The 18,478-nt window shown below is 34.5% G+C and overlaps 1 protein-coding gene across 4 annotated transcripts in view; it reads left to right on the forward strand.

Moving 5' to 3' along the window:
• Positions 1–18,478, forward strand: part of Pcdh17 (protocadherin 17) — a 93,252-nt gene that overhangs the window by 40,038 nt on the left and 34,736 nt on the right. The gene's annotated exons all lie outside the window — the stretch shown is intronic.

The following is an 18,478-nucleotide window of genomic DNA, read 5'->3' on the forward strand; positions in this document are numbered from 1 at the left end:
GTCATGTACAAAATTTCAAAGACATTACTTCCTCAAAGGAGACATTTTAAAAATTCTATTATTTGCCAAGACTTGCAAGGACTTTACACTCATGTAAAATTTTTCTGATACCATTCCTATTCTCCACCTGGTTAATATAAATAGTCCACATTTCTTGGCTGCCTTCTAGGGATTTCAGCGTTTACATGATCTTCTTTTGTGTAGGAAAAATGGAAAACATCCATCCTACTGTGGACTTTATGCTTTGGCTTTGTTTGTTTACTCATATAGCTGTGCTGTAGTTCAGTGAACTAAGTTTCAGGGACCGCCTTTCCTCAGTGATATTATCTGCTTCTAGTATCCAGCAGCTGATATCACACAGGCAGGGTTCATTCTCTTATATTTTTGCTTATTCTAAACACTCCTATGAATAGTGGAAAGACTGATGATAGAGTCAATGTCATTTGTGAATGTTTTCTTTTAATATATATATATACTCCTTTTCCTAAAGAACCCATTCGCGAATTGAGATCAACTACTTCTATAATCTAAAAGGAAAGCCTCCCTTATTTTAGAATTATTATACTTCGCAAACAGCAGGGGAAAGGCAAAGATCTACTTTTTGTGGGTTTTAAAAATAATATCTTTTATTAATATTCAGTATTCTTTTTTGAAATTAAGAGTATGACTTTTTTTTTTTTTTTTTTTTTTTTTTTTTTTTTTTTTTTTTTTTTGGTTTTTCGAGACAGGGTTTCTCTGTGGCTTTGGAGCCTGTCCTGGAACTAGCTCTTGTAGACCAGGCTGGTCACGAACTCACAGAGATCCGCCTGCCTCTGCCTCCCCAGTGCTGGGATTAAAGGCGTGCGCCACCACCGCCCGGCAAGAGTATGACTTTCAACGGCACGCATTCACAAGAAATTTTATCTTCTCTGTTAATTTATCAGAAATAAAATAAATTTGCTTAATAAAAAGATATAAAATTCCCCCCCATGAAATTTTGCATTTCTTAACTTTGATAACAAAACTCCAGCATAGAGGTTTTCTGATATTTAATCAAAGTGGCACTATCAATCATTAAGTTTAGAAGAAAGCTTCCATGTGGAGTCCTGCTTTTATGAGAAGACAGATCCTCTAGAAGGCATAGAAGCAGCAAAGGTAGTACCTTCAGTTTTACAAGTTTTCTAGGCTATAGCTCTTTCTATTCTACACTGTCATTCTTTAAGGCACAATTGAAAACTCAGTCCCTAATGGTCACATTAGACCTTCTATTTCTTGTGAATGTGAAGATTTAAGTAGTCAAATTTTACAACTTGATTGTGGATTACACAGCATATTATTGTATGAAACTCCCAAGGGATAATGACACGTATTGTTCTAGATGCAGTCATGGACAATACTGTACTATTCATTCCCAAAGACTAGAACTGTGTGCATTTCTTACTGTGCACAACAACTCTACTTTTCCCAACTTTTGGACATAGAGGAATGGTGCATGCAGAGGGGTTTTCATTCGTTAGCTTACTCATTCTGTTAATAAAGACTAACTGTGCTAATGGGTAAGAAGATGTGTCAAGGTCCAGACTGAATCCTCAAAATCTTATACAATTGAAGAGAATTTGGCATATAAACTATGATATCAGAGTAATGTGATTGGTTTTTCCATGAAGAATGAAATTTTGGAAGGAAAATCCCATCCAGATTAAAGACCGTGAAGGTTTCTGAAGTAGAAGACGTCTGAGCAAATCCTTCTGTTAACCTGGCAGAGTGAAGCTGGAGGAAGGGAGGTGACAGGACACTCTCAGAAACACAGATGAAATCAAGCAATGTGTGAAAAGTTGCTTTTAGGAGCAGGTGGGTAGGAAAGTGGGAGTAGGAGTGGCAGATGTGAGACTGGCGAGGTGGCTGGAAGCCCAGTGACGTGAAGCATGATGGAGGTAGCGGTTAAGACTTTCATTTTAGAGAGCTTTCTGTTGTGTTTTGTTTTGTGGCAATGTCTTGGGAGACAGGAAGACAGCTAGGATGGAAGGAAAAAGACAGTTTAGTCATTGAAGAGGTAGCAGAAATGAACACAGAAGAAGATTAAGAAGCTTTGGTGCTTGCATGAGAGCTATAATAAATTATTATTCAATTTTTGTGACCTACTTAAAAGCTCAGTACAGCAAACATTTCAGTGTTACATTTCTCTAAATGATCAATGCTTCTTTTAATAGACATTAGTAAATAGTTCATTAGATGAGACTTTATATTCAGTCTCAACCGTGTCACCTAAAAATAAATAAAACCTTTCAGACATTATAGAGAGCCTTCCTAGAGCAGGATGGTAGTTTAAACTCAGTAAATTGTTTAAGCTTATGAGTGTGACTTCTGAGACTCAGTAGGCAATTATTCCGATTGCTAAAGTGGTGAAGAAAGGGTGAATTTACACGGAAAATATTTACATTGGACATAGTTTAGAAACATTTGAGACACTAACATGGAATTATCAGTGCAAGCCTATAAAAATTTCATTTGGCAATCAGAGAGGTCGAGATATATAAACAGGAAAACATTTATATAACTTATATTTGAATCCAGTTAACTTGCTGAGAATTTTTGTTGGAAAAGAAACATGAACCAGATTAGAATCTACAGAACTCAATATTTTAAACTTCAGAAGACATAGAATCAAATAATCATTTTCCTAGGAAAGGAAACGATGACATGTGTTCTGGGTGACTCCAACATCTGGGGACATCAACTCAAATGATTTAACTACAGCCTAGAGTTTTCAGAACTTGACAGTTACATACAATTGGTAATCAAGTCAAATCAATACATTTAGTCAGGCAATGCTGTTTTCTTCAAAAATAAAATGATACCGATATGATTATATTTTATGGGTCACTAACTAAATTGGACTCAGTTTGAAATGTGTGATTTAGCATCCTGGCCTTATGGGCACCAATCACGCTTTCTTTTGAAGAAAGGGACAATCCATTGAAATACTACACTTGGAATTTTTAGCACCTCTTTTCGTTGTGTGCACTGCCCAGCAAGAACTGCTCTAGCTGCTGTGTTGACTCCTTGGTCAGAATTTAAGGAGTCTCTTGTATGCGGAAGTCACTCTTTCAAACAGGAAGGACTGAGGAGAATAAGCAGATACTCCAACTCACAAAGAACTTGATTCCCGTGAAGATGGTATTTTCTTGTGACTTCCCCGACATTGTGGAGCCTATAGAATAAGTGAAAAGAGTAGATATTTTCACACTTAAGAAAATGTGACAAATAAGGATTGTAAATTGAGGGTTGTAAGGCTTGCAAAATGGGCCACACCACCTTGACAGTTGTTTAATATAATTTAAACAAAAAAGAATTTGGTCTAAAATTTAAAGGATGAACACGACTTTTACTCTGAGAGATTATATCAGCTCCATGAGTCTTATAAACCGCCACTCGATATGCAAAATACATTCAGCCTTGAGGGATAATGAAGAGTTTAATGTATTTAAAAGAGAAGGGGCAGGAAGAAGGAATTATCAGTCACAACAGGAAGTTAAAGGTCACTAAGGAAAGGTGGGGGATGTTGGATAGGAAGACACATTGTCTTAGTGGCTGAAAATAGTAAAGAAGAAACAATGTGAGACACTAAGAAACTCCTCAAAATAAGGCTCACAGAGCGGCTTTCCTCTGAAAACCGGCAGGTCACAATTGATTTCCCTAACAACAGCCATGACAGAGTTTTCAAAAATAAAATAAAGAGGCGCGTCAGAAGCATGTACCGTGGAAGTGTGGCCAGAAATCGGAGGCTGTGTTTCTGCCTTTGGAGAGACAGCAATTACTAGGGAAGGGGAGGCAGCAGCCCAGTGGGTATGGAGAGAAAGACAACTAAGAAAGAAAGCCCCACAGTGGAAAATACTATGATTATTCGAAGTGAAACTGTGATGATGTAAGAGCTCTAATCAAAAGGACACAAATGAAGCACTGGATTAGAGCCAAAATACTTGTTGAAATAGTAGGGTTTCGAAGAAACTCTCTGTTTTTAACAGAGAGAAAGAGACAAATTTGGCAAGGTGGAAGTGAAGGTTTAAAAGAAACACTGTTCATAATAGGTGTTTCTAAATCTTCCCCATAATGTCTAAGGCATAGTTGATCTTATTTCATTCTGCTTCCTGGAACATTTGTTATATAAGTGACAAGCAGATCTGTGAAAACCCAGAAATAATCAGGGAATTACAAAAGAGTCTGAGATGAGGTATTCATCTGTCAAAACAGGGGGACTATTGTGTTATACCTGTTAAGAAAAATGTCGGAAAATTTGATACATCAAATCAGGCATATTAACACGCAAACTTCATTTTTCAATCTCTCATCTTAGAAACTTTTAAAAGCTGATATCGTGATATGCCTTGTAATTCCCAAAATAAGGTAGTTTCTGGAAATAAGAATTTTTCATAACTGCGAAAAGTAATGTTTCCTCAACATATTATTAAAGATTGAGACCACAGCCTGTGGCAGCATCCCAACTCAACAACTGTGGTTTGTAGTGAAAAGCAGAAATATTTACACTAAATGGGGTGAATAAATAACAAAAATACTAATTCTAGTCAGTTTCATCTAATATGAGTATTTTTATTTTTAAATTGTGCGTAAGGAATATATATACTTGCAGTGAATTTCTGTGCTATAACCTTTTCTTCCTTAAATTCTTCACGATCTGCTATAATGTTGAGCACTCTAGTGTTACTATAATGAAAAGTTATCTTCCCCAGAGAAATTCTTGCAGCCATTGTGCTGTGAAATCATAGTAGACTATAGAGTTGAGGCCAGCATTGGGCTTAATAAAAGAAAACAAATCTGCTGCTTTGTAATAGTTTTAATATGATCAACATCTCTCTCTGGTAGGTTTAAGACAATATTGACCATCAAAATGGTTTAGCTATGGGATCATTCAGGGTAAAGCAGATATAAATGGCAAGTCAGTAACAATAGCATATCCCCTGAAATTATTTTTAACAAGATATATATATATATATATATATATATATATATATATATAATTGATTTGCCTCCTCTGGATTTTCTTTGCTTTGAGCTTTTGAAATTCATAAGGAGGAAGACATTAATGCTACTTCTTTTCTTTCTTTTTTTTTTCTTTTTGGTCTGGGCCTTGAGTATTTCCTTTCTAATTTTAATTGTTTTCTTTGTTTATTACACACTGTACAGGATTCTTTATATAGACTGCAGAACTTTTACTTCTATATGTTAATAATATCTAAAGAATTAAGAGCCGATGGCAAGAAATGCCCTGGAAAAATTTAATGTTTTATACAGAACAATTTCATGAGACATATAAGTATTGCTGCTAAAATCAATATAAAGTAGATTGAATTTTAAGGAAGTTTCAATTAGATTTTAAAGATGGTTTTATGAGGCTATATATGAATTTTGCTCAGGGCTTATCTTATAAACTTTAAATAATATTTCTATAAGTTAACATAGTAAAAAATACTATAGAATTCATGGTGATGATATTCTGACATTCTGCCTACAATGTTCTTAGTCTTCCAGGATATAAAGATTGTATTCAGCCGGGCGGTGGTGGCGCACGCCTTTAATCCCAGCATGTGGGAGGCAGAGGCAGGCGGATCTCTGTGAGTTCGAGGCCAGCCTGGTCTACAAGAGCTAGTGCCAGGACACGCTCCAAAGCTACAGAGAAACCCTGTCTCGAAAAACTGAAAAAAAAAAATTGTATTCACTTTTTATGTAGAAATAAGTAGTTTGGAAAGACAGATTAAATTTTAGTAGTATCTTGATGTAGAGACTTTGAGACAAAAAGTTACTTGACTATTTGAAGATGGAATAACCACAGCATCAAAGAACTGGAGATTTGGCAAGTGGTGGTATAGCCTAGGAACAGCTAACAAGCAGATATCCTTTACCTGGATTTTGGAGTGTAGAGATAGACTAAAACAAAGGAGCTGTTTGTAGTCTAATTGCAGAAAAGCTTTATTGCTATATTTTAGAATATAAGCCTGATTTTATTAATGGTTAAAGACTTTATTTTGAGACAAGATACTTAACCAGGTTTTAGTTTTAGAACTGCCCAGATTCGTGTTTGGAAAGAAAGAGTCCCATGGCCAAAGAGATCTCACAATAGGTTGCAAAAGTGTAGAACTATCATTTTAGTTGTGGCTTATAATTGCCTCATTCTAAACAATAAATAAAATACCCAATAATTAACAAATAACCCAATATCATATAGTAGCTGATATTATCATATATTGTTGATAATACTCAAAGTGACCTTTTTATTTCATTTAATCTTAAATACAAATGGTGCCCCTACCTTTATATATAAATATATACATACACATGTACATATATATGTGTATCTATACTTGTATCTATATCTATATACTTTAGTGTAGCTCATACTAGCCTAGAATTGTAAAATGACCCACTTGCCTCTGCTTCTTGATGGGCAGGATTAAAATCATGTACCACCATGCCCACTTACGCATGTAAATGTAATTTTAATGCTACTTTAGAAGGATTATAAGTTCATAACATTTTAAATGTTTTAAGATATTATAGTCTGGTAGTAACAGGTAACTGAAAAGGAAAATATCAAAATAGCACATATAGAGGCATCTACTTTGAAAGACTGCACAAAGCACCTTTCAACCAATAAGTCCTGCAGCAGTAGATGTGGGGGCAAAGGTGGTTTGCTGATTAAAAGCCTGAGGTCAAGGGAGCTTGGCATGAGGCATTGCCCTTAGCAGAGCCTCAGTTCTTGTAGGATATGAGGCCTTCATCCTTACTTTTCATTCTAGTTACTTATTTACCAATTGCAATAATAACATGAAAGGCGCATTTGAAAGCTAATAAGAATATCAATTCTAACTTAAAAATAGGTTATGACTCTTTAGGAATTAGAACTGATTTATTTCTGCCAACATAAATAGATTTATGAGGAGTAATTCCATATCATCTATAGTCAACTGATTTAACTCTGTCCATCATCATCATCATCACCATTATCATAATTCTATTAAATTATTTTGCTTAATACAAGTTACAAGGTTTCAAGTCTCTGGGTTTTGCTTGTTCCTTTGTATGCATGCAATATCTCCACATGCAGAACCTCTTAGACTTACATGGATGACACTTCTTCTAAATTGAAGGAAATAAATAAAATCTGTTTTTAAAATATCACATGTATTAGGCTTTGCCATTAGCGGTATGATTAAGATTAACAAACTTCTCACAAATCTGGTGTAGAAGTCAATTTCACTGCCCTGTTAGAGAATAAAATGTGTTATAGTGTAGGCTACATGTATTGAGAAAACACAGCCCTGAAAACATACATAAAGTAATATAGATCATGACTATTACCAATAATTAATGAATAAAGAGGTCATGCTTTGAAAGAAAGTCTTTGGAGAGTTTAGAGGCAGGAAAGAGGAAGGAGAAATGATATATTATAATCTAAAAAAATAAAAGAAAACAGTTAGAAAAACAAGAAAAGAAAATTCAAGATCTTCATGTCCCTGTTCAGTGCCAAAGAAAAAGAACATGCAGCAAAAAAGGTGGTAACAGAACTTGGCTCAACTCTTTGTTCTGTCTACTGGGAGCGTCCTAGCTCCATTCCCAACAGGAAATATCTCCAGCCAGCTCTTCATAATCCTCCCATCTACCCTGTCATTTCAATCTGCTACACACACAGGAATCCATTTCTCTCTTTTCTTTCCTCATCTCAACATCCATCTATCACTGGCGGTCAGCCCTGCTCAGTTTTGTAGAAAATGTCTCTAGTTTCTGACCCTGCAGTACTGCACTGCCTTGACTGACAGCTTTATCTACTAGTATTTTTTCAGGTGGGCTTAGTTTTTCTCCAGTCTAATTTCCAACCATTAAGAAGATGGGCATCTATCTCCTTGAGATATAAATCACATTATATATCTCCTCTAATTAACTACTGAAAACAGAAGAGCCAAACCAGAACAATGAAAACTTTAAAACTTATCAGCAGCATATTTATGTTACTCCCTGAGCATCACTTTAAATCAGAACTAGAGATTTATCAAGTCCCCAGCTTAGGATTCTCTCTCTCTCTCTCTCTCTCTCTCTCTCTCTCTCTCTCTCTTTCCTCCCTCCCCCTTCTTTCTTTTCCTTTTTGTTTTCTATATGCAGACTTCTAATGATAAGATTTTTTTTTTTGCACTGATTTATTTTCTCAAATAGACTGCATGCACTATATGGTTTGGGGTGATTTTTCTGATCCTCCAGTGTGTTCTCCATGTCTACTAAAATAGCAGGAGAAAATAACAGGCCATAAAGCTGACTACTTACCAAGAATAAAGCATAGGCGCGGTAACAGATTTTAGAAAGCTGGAAGTCAATGGGTGAATAGAGGAGGATCTTGATTTTATTTATTCATTTATTGCCTTTTTATATTCTTGGGCCTCTTTTGTTTTTGTTTTGTTCTGTTTTTATTTTAAATTTTATTTTACATTCCATCCACTGTTTTCCCATCACTCCTCCTCCTCCTCCCCCTCTCCTCCCCTCCAGCCCACCCCCTATCCTTTCCTCCCAACCTGTAAGAGCTTCCATGGGAAGTCAACTAAGTCTGGTGCATTAGGTTGTGGCAGTAGCTTGATTTTATACAGAGGTCATATTTATTCATTCTTCAGCTTCAAGGAAGCCAGTACTAATAGATACAATATGGAAGAGGATTTTCAAAGAACTTAACTCTGTAATTTCCCTATTTTCTTATTTAATATGTATAATTTCACGAGAAAGGCATTACTGTGTCGATTTTGAAGAGAAAAATACTAGAAAAAAAAGCTAGTCATTGAGATTTTGAGGATACAAATATAAAATTTTGTCAGGATATCTAATTCTAATTTTATGGGTTTTCTATATTTCACAGTGCCTGTAACTCACATGTGCAATAGGGAAGGTTCTAAGCCAAAGTAACCATCCTGGAATACAACAACTAGGGAAGAGGGAAATTAAAGCTGGAGGACTTAGGTGTCAAATCCAGCATAGGATACATCCACAAAAATGGTCTTAAAATATGATATAAAAGACGAAATAACATTGAAGCACTAAACAGAAAAGAAATAAAAATAGAAAGTAAAGACATAATGTTACAATCATTTCCCCAAGAATCAGAGAGATGGTCATATGTTAAAACTTTGTTAATGTCAGGCAAATGAATATTGTTGTTTGGCAAAAATAATATAAAGAGAACATTTTGATACAATAGGAATAGGATTGTAAAAATGTGCACAATCTACTTCAGAAAAACATGTGGCTGCCTTTAACTAATATGAAAGGACATTCTCAGAATATAATGAGTTATTTTACATTTGATCCTCTGTAAATAATTTATATAAAGTATATGCAAAACATATAAATGATATAGACTCTAAAGTATTTACAAAAAGCAAGTAGAAAACTGACACATTTGGAAGAACATTTGATTAAATTGATACTTAAAAGAGAAGACAAAGCAGCAATATAAAAACTGGCCTGGGTCTGAAAAAGCATGGGATAAAACCGGACTCGCTGAACATAGCAGACAATGAGGACTACTGAGAACTCAAGAACAATGGCAATGGGTTTTTGATCCTACTTCATGTTCTGGCTTTGGAGGAGCCTAGGCAGTTTGGATGCTCACCTTACTAGACCCGGATGGAGGTGGGTGGTCCTTGGACTTCCCACAGGGCAGGGAACCCTGATTGCTCTTTGGGCTGACGAGGGAGGGGGACTTGATTGGGGGGGGGAATGGGAGGCGGTGGCAGAGAGGAGGCAGAAATCTTTAATTAATAAATAAATAAAAATAAAACAGTAAGACAATGTAAAAAAAAAACTCATCCTGTGAGTTAACACGATATAATACTCTCAATGAGTGTCTGGTAACTATGTCATGGGACTCAGAAGTAGCACTCATATTACTAGAGCCAAAAGATATATTTGCAATTAAATAACCAGATTTTTGAGTAGCCATGCAGGAGTGTTCATTTATTTGTGATAAGTAATATTGATGCAGCCTATCATATATATGTATGATACACACACACACACACACACACACACACACACACACACATTTTTTTAAATTGATCAGTTTATGTCCATCCATTAAGCAATAGAGATGCAGTAAAAATAATGGTGGAGAAGTAAATGATTTGCCAAAGGGTAAGCATCACTAAGAAACAGAACATCTGTTTGATTGCTTTTCCTTGGTTTTCAGTCAGAAATTCTTCACTTAAAGGCTAAGTGTACCTCTTCAGGGCATGATATGAGATCCCCTTGAGTTTAAGCAGAATATGCACTTTAAATAAAACAGTTAAAGACCATCTCTCCAGAGGCCAGAGTTTTTCTGCCTTTTTCCTGGGTATTTACTGAGAGTAGCAGCCCTATCTATGTGTAATCCTTTTGGTAGTATATTGAGAAATTAAAAGAAGAAGTATTCTGAAAGTCCAGTGGTCAAGTCTCCTCTTATATTTCTTTATTTGAGTTGTGATTTTAGTTTTTGTGTTTAATAATCGAGCATATTCCATGTCTTATGTTCTCACACATACTGGTCAAATATGCATATTTTTGATACATTTATGTTCGAATGTCTAAAGATTTCTACATTGAAAATTAGCTAACAGTCCAGAGTAGAACTGTGTCACATATATTGTGATGTGTATGGACTCTGTTTTGGATCACTGGAAACTTTTGCTTGACAGTACAAAATGTATAAACAAACATATAAATGAATTTTCACACAAACCTCCTGGCATGAGACTAGTTAAGTTCTTTATTTATCATTGTAATTATTTTGCATTCACATGCTAATATTTTATTAGCCATCACTTTATAAAGTTTAAACAGTAAGAAAAACAAACAACTCTCAGGAAGTTATAGGCAAAAACCTTATTTTATGCCATAAATACTTGTTATGCTTTTTACAAACAGAATTTAAGTACTTTCCTTAATCAGTTTTTAAACTGTTGAGTCATAAATATTAACATATGTTTTCATTTCATTAAGTTACTTACTTATCCTTCCCCAATTCATTTGAAAGTGCAGTATATTTGTTAGTATTTTTATTTCTGAGCAGATAGCTCTTGTTTTTTTCAGAGAGAACTAAGATTTGTCTGATGTCAGTTCAATGAAGTCAAACCTCTCAAATTCACTTTAATAATACAACAATGTCATTAATACTACCTTGGGGGTGTTTATCTTCATCATGAATAATTTTAACAAGCAGTCAAATTATTACATGCTTTGATTCAATGTCACAATGAAAGTCAACTTGAGTCAGTATTGTGTCATCTCACAAGCCTTTATTACTAAATAGAGAGCAATTAATACATTTTCTTTACGTAGGAAGTTAGTTTGGTTCCTTCATGATATTAGTCTTTCATATTTGTTTGTGTTTTTGAATACATTATCTGTTTAAATATTGAACAATAGAATATATCTGGAAATAATTATGTTCGAAGGGAAACTTTTTTCAGTGTATAGGGGCCAATTCTTTCCTACCTTCTCAAGTGTGGCTTTGATTGAGAATTCCACAGATATTTTTTTTTTTTTTGACAAACAGGTTACAAGGCACTAATGATAAAAATACCATAAATAAGATTATCTCTGCTTTTTTTTTCTGCTCATTTGCTCAGCTGGTATTTCTGATATTCAAAGCTTTTAAAACATAGTGCTTGGCTTCGCACTGTGCTGGTGATACATGCAATCCTTTAAAATAGAAAACACAAAAACCAAACACTTAGGCTTACTATCTGAGTGGCAGTGAGTGATGGGAGCTGATGGTAAACACTGAGTAAAATGAGGGGTGAATGCGAGGGTGCTTACAGTGATTAGGCAGGTGGTGTATTTGAAGTTTTCTATTACATCTTCTCAATTTTTCTGCAAATATACAATTATGCCACATCTAAAGCTGTACTGGAAATGTGAAAACAAAAATACATTGAATCAAAACTGCTTAGTATTTTTTAATTTAAGATTCTAAACATTTTAATAATTAGTAGACAATTACTGAAAATTTTCTGCAAACATAAGACAAAGAATTTAACATGTAGGGCTGGAGAGATGGCTCAGCGGTTAAGAGCATTGCCTGCTCTTCCAAAGGTCCTGAGTTCAATTCCCAGCAACCACATGGTGGCTCACAACCATCCGTAATGAGGCCTGCAGGAAGAATACTGTATACATAATAAACAAATAAATAAATATTAAAAAAGATTTAAAAAAAAAAAAAAAAAAAAGAATTTAACATGTATGAAGATGCTTTGTATGACTGCACAAATAAATTTAGAAGGCATCATCTTAAGTCAAAACCAAGGAGGATGAGAGGGTATGTGGTAGCTATTATGAGCCTAAAGATATACACTAGAAACTATAAATGACTAACAGTGTTGCAGGTGTGCAGAGGGAGCGTGAGAGCCCTTGAAAAGTTACTGAGAAGCCATTCAAGGTGTGGGCTAGTGTCTAAGAAAATCGACAGTCACTGAAGCCAGAAGGCCAGTGATGTCCAGGTGCTTTTATCTTGAACATGAGAAATGAACTTGACAGGAAGGGTGAGGATAGAGGAGTCTATTGTAGGCTTACAAGTGAGAATTTCACATTAAGCATGGTGAGCCCCAGCATAGCAAGCATGAGTCCCATGAAAAAATTGCCATCCAGGTCCCCATGCGTGCATTAGAGAAGCTTTAGTGGCTTGGGCAAGGGGTAAGAGGAGCTTGTCTGTCAACTTCCCCATCCAGGAGCAGTTGTCATATGTTTCAGCTTTATTCACACCGCCATGATAGTTCCCAGACAACTGTGCTCTTTGTTGCCTCACAGAAGACTGATAGCAAGACAGCAGGCCTGCAGCCAGAACAACTAAGCACCGCTAGCGTTTCTGACTTCCAGTCAGGACAGAACCAAGGACATATCTAGACTTTGGCTTAGGGAAAAAATCAGAACTGCTCTTTCTGAAGGTCACTGTCACTAAAACTGCCTCTCCTGTTTTTGTCTCCTCCGGTTCTCATCAACAATATTTGACAAGCCTTTGGTTATAAAGTTATAGGAGAAAATGTCTGGATAATTTAGAGAGGAAATTTGGAACATGATGAACTGGATTTGGAATTGGGAAATAGCATATTATCTTCAGCTTAGAATATACAGTCCCTGATTGGTTCAAACAAGATAGGCTAAAAGAAGATTCATTTGGATTTGCAAGGCTAAAGGAAAACTGAACTTACTCCAAGAGTGTTCTGTGATTAGACAATTTCAAACTTTTTCATAAGTGATCAGAAATACCTGGAACTTTCAACGTGACTGCCACTGTTTTAGAGTCTTTCTGTTCTGATGGTGGGACTATTATCTAGAACACTATTTTATTATGAATATTATGAATAATTAGCCTGAGCATGATCAGCTTAACACTAGGCTATCATTCTACCACAGAACTCTATCATACCTCTCACATATTAATTCTTATAATAATCTAAAGTGGAATGGAATATATTTAATGTTTGAGTTGATGGGAGAGAATGAAGTTTTGATGAGTCAACTTTTATATTTATTTTCAATTTTACTTTTTTATTATTAAAAGCAATTTGTGGCTTTGCATTTTATAAGTGGAAAAAGAATTGCTTCTGCAACTTCCACAGATTGGTTATAATGTTGAAATTAAGAAGTGATCCATAAAATACCAGTGCTGACTTTGGAAAGGGAGCTGACACTACTCGCATGTATCAAAAAAATCCACTAAATGGGCATTTGAAATGTTCTAGCTAAAAGTTTTTAATAATTGAAACAGTCCCAGGTACAGTTAACCTTTCCCCTTATAAAATGAAGTAGATCATTAGGCTCATCCTTTCTCACTTTTATTTCTTTAATTGCTAAATAAAAAGTGTTCATGCATAGGGAGCACCATACATTGATTTGGTATATGCCTCGTGGTATAAAGTTCAAGAAAAAGTATGTCTATCATCGATCTCCTCAAACAGTTATGGGTAGTTTTTTTTTTATTTTTTTTAATTATTTTTTTGTGTGTAGCAATTTCGTGCCTCTTGTTACAGATTTTATGAAATGCTCGGTGTATTATCATCACTACTCTCCATCCTGGTTAATAGCATCCTCTAGTATGTAGCTAGGTTCCTACCTGCTTACTCATCAACCTCTACTCTTGGCTCACCAACTTCCAATAACTATTTTTACTTCTTTCTTGGTTCCTTAAGGAATCTGAGACTTTGTTTAAAAAAAAAATCTCATAACAGTATCAGAAGAGTAGCTGTGAAGCATTAAAAATAGGTAGGCTTTCATTTGCATGGTAAAGGCCTCTACCTCATCTTTCATTCAGACTCTATGAAATACTACTTATAGCATTATTACTAAAATGGATACTAGAGTTAGTTACAAGCACTTCTCTCTAAAGAGGAAGTGTCCTTTAGTTGACTACATGACACAATCACCAAAGGCAGGACAGTGGAAGTGCTGCAAAACTTACACCTACCAGATGCTTGCCCTTCTCACAGCTGCAAGAGTTTCAGCTGAAATCCTTTAAGGGCATCGATAAAATCATCTGCAGAGATTGGTTAAATGTATATCATTGATGCTATAGTGAGATACAAGCATTTTGAAACTTTTTTATCTGGTTTGAACATGTAATAGTATCATTCCACTTCACTCAGCTCAGTTTCTGCAACATTGAGAGAATGGGGGATTCGCTTACAAATGTCTAATATGTACATTTGAGGGAGATGACATTTTATATAAGTGTAGTAAAATTTTCCCTTTTGGTATTTATAAATACTTACTAATGCCATTAGTTCTATCAGTCAGATTAGTGACTGTCTTCACTAAAGACCATTTTTCCCATAATATAAGCTGTTGAATTCTTTCTTAAATTTTTTCTAATAATTAAGCCTCAGATTCATATGGGTACTTTTATAAATGCTATATGCTATATCAATGTATTTTAAATATAACAAATAAGTACACAGAAGAGACTTCAAATGTTCTACATGATTACATTGAGTGTTAGATCGGGAATCAGTGCACTTAACTCTACTGCTGATTTAGAAACAGCACCGACTATATAAATCTCTTCATCTAAAAGCTTCCCGAATTTGACTATGTCTTAATTGCCTTATCCACACGTAGAAGGAGCACACTAGATTAATTCTGATTTTTCTAAGCACCTCATATTGTGGAAACCGGAAAGTTTGCAATCGTATGACTGATGTGGCAAACATTATTCAAATTCCTGTGGTTATTTTCTTGGTATAGAAAAAGCAGTGATTAATTTCATGAAATTAATCCCTCAGATTTCTTTCGAGAGGAAGTGCACTTGTGCTTTTCAGAAGTTTCAGCTGTTCTATTGATGCTGTGGAAAACAGCATGACAAATAGGATTATAGAACATTGATCATCATAAATATTTCCCAACCCAAACAATTCATTCCTTGAACAAACCTACTGAATATTGACAATAGGACAGATACAGATTTTGGAGACTAGATGTTTCTCATCAACATATGAAAGCTAAATAGTGATAGGAAGAGAATGAGTGAGGGATCCACGAGTTCTAGGGGGAGTTGCAGGGAGAAAGCAGGACCAATGTGACTACCAATTGTCAACACGAGGATGACAAGCCAAACAGTCCCACCCGACTTAGCGTGAAATCAAAGTAGAAGACCTGTGGAAAGGAAACTGGAATGTGCGAAACTGTACGGAACGTGAGAGGCACGTGGGTCCTGCTTATTACCTCAAGTAGCAGTATTTGCGATTTGTTTCCTAGCCTTGTTTCTGAGAAGGAATCATCTAGATGAGATTTATTCCTCAACAGATATTTTTAATACATACTTTCAATGCAATTATACATATCATAATTCTGCATGTGAAATACATATTAAATGCATAGAATATAATGAGCTTTTCATATATGCACTTAGGGAGTCATTCATAATACATATAACCTATGCCTTTTTCTATACTATTCACATTATATTCTGAGCAAATCTTCGATTCTTACATTTTTTTTCTATCATTCATCAGTCTCACTCAATTTAAGAGTCAAAACTGTGACTGAACATACCTTTGCTGAACTATGCTTCAATGTTTTAAGAAAATGTCTGTATGTTTTATGATTATTGTTTATAAACACTGGGTTATTCTAGTTACATTTGGCAATAATACTTCTAAATACTAAATAATTCTAAAGATATCTTTTCTAATAATACCTCTTTTTATGTCCACAAGATTAGATACTTTGAAAAAAAAATTGCTGTTTGAAAGAATATGAATACTTAAAGTTCTTAACAAAAACTAAAACTTCACAGGATTCCAAAACAAATTAAGATTCTCAAAAATTTAACATGCAGAATTAGGCCAGTAAGGTGAAAGGAATTAAGATATAAATATAGTTAGAATTCAAAAATCATATGAAAATAATGATTTTTAGTTTGAGACACTTATTTTAGCTATCTTCAAGCTGAATGTTTTATAATGTCTTCATTATTTGGGGAAAAAAAAGGTATTTCTTACAAATTGGTTTCTGTAATTCCTATATGCTGTATTTCCATGTAAAGTTAAGAGGATTCTCACTAGAGGTCCTTTATGCAACAAGAATATAAAATCTCATTTATTAAGTTCAAGATTTGCACACAACAGTCCAAAAATAAGACCTTAAAATGACTACAAGAATATTCAGAGGCAAATAGACCTAATTTCAGTGAATTATGAAACTGAAACTAATCAGGATAGACAAAATTTAACACAATCATGAATTGCTAGCATGTGGAATTGTTTAGTGTGTACCTGGGATCATAGAATGTGACATTTGAAAAAGACCTGAAAATTCTCATAGTCAGAATGATAGAACAGTGACCATCAACACAAACCTTTTATTGTAGCACTTATATTTGTGTTATTAATCATGTTCCCTTTAGCTATGCCTTGGACAGCTTTCACGGTGATCCAAGCACAATGTGTGGACTAATTGCATTGTGCCAGCCCGACTGCATGCCCTTCATTTGACACAACAATTGCATAACCTTTGAAAATTCTATCCCTTGTGGCTTTTAAATGCAGTATCAACATTTTGGCAGAAGCATTTTGCAGACATTTAACTTACATGCATCCGAGTTAAAAATTACATCCTCAGAAAAATGTCTGCAGCGTGAGTTTTCATCTACTCTCACCCTGGAAATCGCATTAGCTCACCAGTCTTGGCTTATTACTTCTCAATCCATTAGTCAGTTTATCTCCAAAATCAAATAGGAAATAGTGAGAACTACATATTTAACTATTTTAATCAAAATAGTATTATTCAATGCGTTAAAAGACAGGGGAAAGGAGGAAAACAGTTCATTCATTTGGATGAGCTTCACATATTATTCTGTGGTTTTGTAATTCTGGAAGGAGGATAATCACGTGTAATTTACTATCCTAAATAGTACATTTTTTGATGGTTAAAAGAATATTTTTAATATTGTACTGTAGTTCATATATCAGGACAAATCAGAACTACTGTTGGTCAAATACATAAATATTATTGAGACATTGGGGAAATTAGTGATTTTTCTTTTTGGTTCTCTAGTGAATGTTTTTAATATGAAATCATATAGTATTTTTATTTTTAAAATATTATTTTAAAATATACTTATTATACATTGATTTAACATGTATATACATCATTTAAAAATATAATAGCTTTATAGTTAGCTTTATGTATTTTCCTTGTGTATTTAGTAGAAGGGATAAACTTCAAAGGAAATCTATACAAATGATGATAATTTAATTTTGAATTCAGAGATTAAAATGCTCTTTTAGGATAAATATTCGCACATATAGGAAGTATTTTGAGCTGTATATTTTGTTTTTTCTAAATAATTATGTTATTATGAACTGATAAAGGAATTTGTTACTTTAATTCAAGGCAAACCTATGTTTGAGTGTAGATAAAACAGTGTCTTTCTATTTTGAAAGTACAGTTGAGCTTATTAAATTTTAATACCAGTAAACCAATTTAAGATGACTTATGGTTTAATAAATGCCAATGAGAACAGGAAGTTAAAAGGCTTATAAAACTCAGGAAGATAATTTTGACTTGATAATGTTTCATGGTACAGGATGAAAACATTTTCTCTTTATCATCTGCTCTCTGGGATCCAGACATTGATAGTAAGCATTGTCATGCATTGAATAACAATTTCATGCCTATTACTAAATTGTTTGCTATGTAATTGAGAAGGAAATGAGAGATATTCAATTTTTTCAGTCATTCCCAGAAAGCATAGTGATAATTTTAAATGATCTCTATATAAGTTGATACCATTTCTGGTAGCATGGCTTACCAAGAGTTAATTAATTCAATCTCTTTCGAAAGTATAACATGTTCTCAGGTTAAGAAGGGTGACGGTAGTGATCTATTCACACTGGAACAAGACATTTAAGCTTTCCTATTAAAGTGAGTTAAGATGCACCATAAACCTGTTCAACTAGTTCTGTAGTAATTTAAG

Source organism: Microtus oregoni, unplaced genomic scaffold, assembly GCF_018167655.1.
Source record: "Microtus oregoni isolate MIOR12 unplaced genomic scaffold, Mior012 000001F_ref0000356, whole genome shotgun sequence".
NCBI classification, from domain to species: domain Eukaryota; kingdom Metazoa; phylum Chordata; class Mammalia; order Rodentia; family Cricetidae; genus Microtus; species Microtus oregoni.